General features: G+C 44.6%; 1 protein-coding gene across 1 annotated transcript in view; it reads left to right on the forward strand.

The window, feature by feature from the left end:
• Window positions 1-1,487, forward strand: part of LOC106537160 (uncharacterized) — a gene marked incomplete at its 5' end in the record, with an annotated part of 13,295 nt that overhangs the window by 7,780 nt on the left and 4,028 nt on the right.

Genomic DNA, 1,487 nt, shown 5'->3' on the forward strand with positions numbered 1-1,487 from the left:
GGCTGGGTCCTCATGAGGACCCAGCCCATGAATTGAGACGCAGCCCTAGTGACGCCCCTGGCTCAATGTGATCTGAGCAGAACATAATGTAACTGTTTAAAATTAAAGGAGACCAATTATGGGTCCTAGAAATTTTTATGGTATATCTGTGGGCTATCCAGACCATGTTCATTCAATTTAATGCACAAAATAATTCTCAGATAAAAAAATTTCCCATTTTCTATTTCTAGTTTTCTAGTTCTGTAGGCAGCAGCAACTGCTGTGTCTACCTTTTTCCGAAAAAAAAAAAAAAGGTAGCTGTGCCGCTTCCGCCCCCTCCCCGCTCCTGCTAGTGCTTCTCATCCCATACAGGAGCGCTACTGAGAGCCTGCGACACCTTCCCCCTCAAACCACTCCCCCTTTCTCTGAAGTGCAGACACACACACGCGCGCACAGACGCACGCATGCACACACACACGCGCAGGGGTTGGGGTGCTAGCTGTCTGCTGTAAAACAACATGGTGGTCAGAGCCTTAGAGCCACTGGAACAGGTAATGGTCTGATAACGTCCAGCTCTTGGAAAAACTTTATTCTTTACAAAGGACCAAAAATAAGTCAAAAAGTAGGACAGTTATTTTTCTTAAGAAAAGTTAGCTTGCTTCTAATTATCTATCAGCTAACGTTAGCAATCATTTAGTGATGACATTATCTATTATTGATTTTTTAAAATCAGTTAAACTGTATTTTAATGCTAAGATTGAGTCCAGGTCCACTCTGATATTTATTGATTCCCTGTTATAATTTACATTCATACGTCATAGATTATTTCTCTAATTTAATCTGCTAACTTCAAAATTTACACGTTATTTACTTGACTTTTTAAAGCTGACTGAATTCACTTGGAAGTAAAAACATAATACTTAATCTATCTGTTGATGTAGGAGCTGGATACAGAGAGTCAGAGGCAGCAGGTAGAACAGGGTGTCTCAGGTAGGACAGAGTGTCTCAGGTAGGACAGAGTATCTCAGGTAGGACAGAGTATCTCAGGTAGGACAGGGTGTCTCAGGTAGAACAGGGTGTCTCAGGTAGGACAGAGTGTCTCAGGTAGGACAGAGTATCTCAGGTAGGACAGAGTATCTCAGGTAGGACAGAGTGTCTCAGGTAGGACAGAGTATCTCAGGTAGGACAGAGTGTCTCAGGTAGGACAGAGTATCTCAGGTAGGACAGAGTATCTCAGGTAGGACAGAGTATCTCAGGTAGGACAGAGGGTCTCAGGTAGGACAGAGGGTCTCAGGTAGGACAGACTATCTCAGGTAGGACAGAGTATCTCAGGTAAGACAGAGGGTCTCAGGTAGGACAGAGGGTCTCAGGTAGGACAGAGTATCTCAGGTAGGACAGAGTATCTCAGGTAGGACAGAGGGTCTCAGGTAGGACAGAGGGTCTCAGGTAGGACAGAGTATCTCAGGTAGGACAGAGGGTCTCAGGTAGGACAGAGGGTCTCCGGTAGG

Source organism: Austrofundulus limnaeus, unplaced genomic scaffold (assembly GCF_001266775.1).
Source record: "Austrofundulus limnaeus strain Quisiro unplaced genomic scaffold, Austrofundulus_limnaeus-1.0 Scaffold2156, whole genome shotgun sequence".
In the NCBI taxonomy this organism is placed as follows: Eukaryota; Metazoa; Chordata; class Actinopteri; order Cyprinodontiformes; family Rivulidae; genus Austrofundulus; species Austrofundulus limnaeus.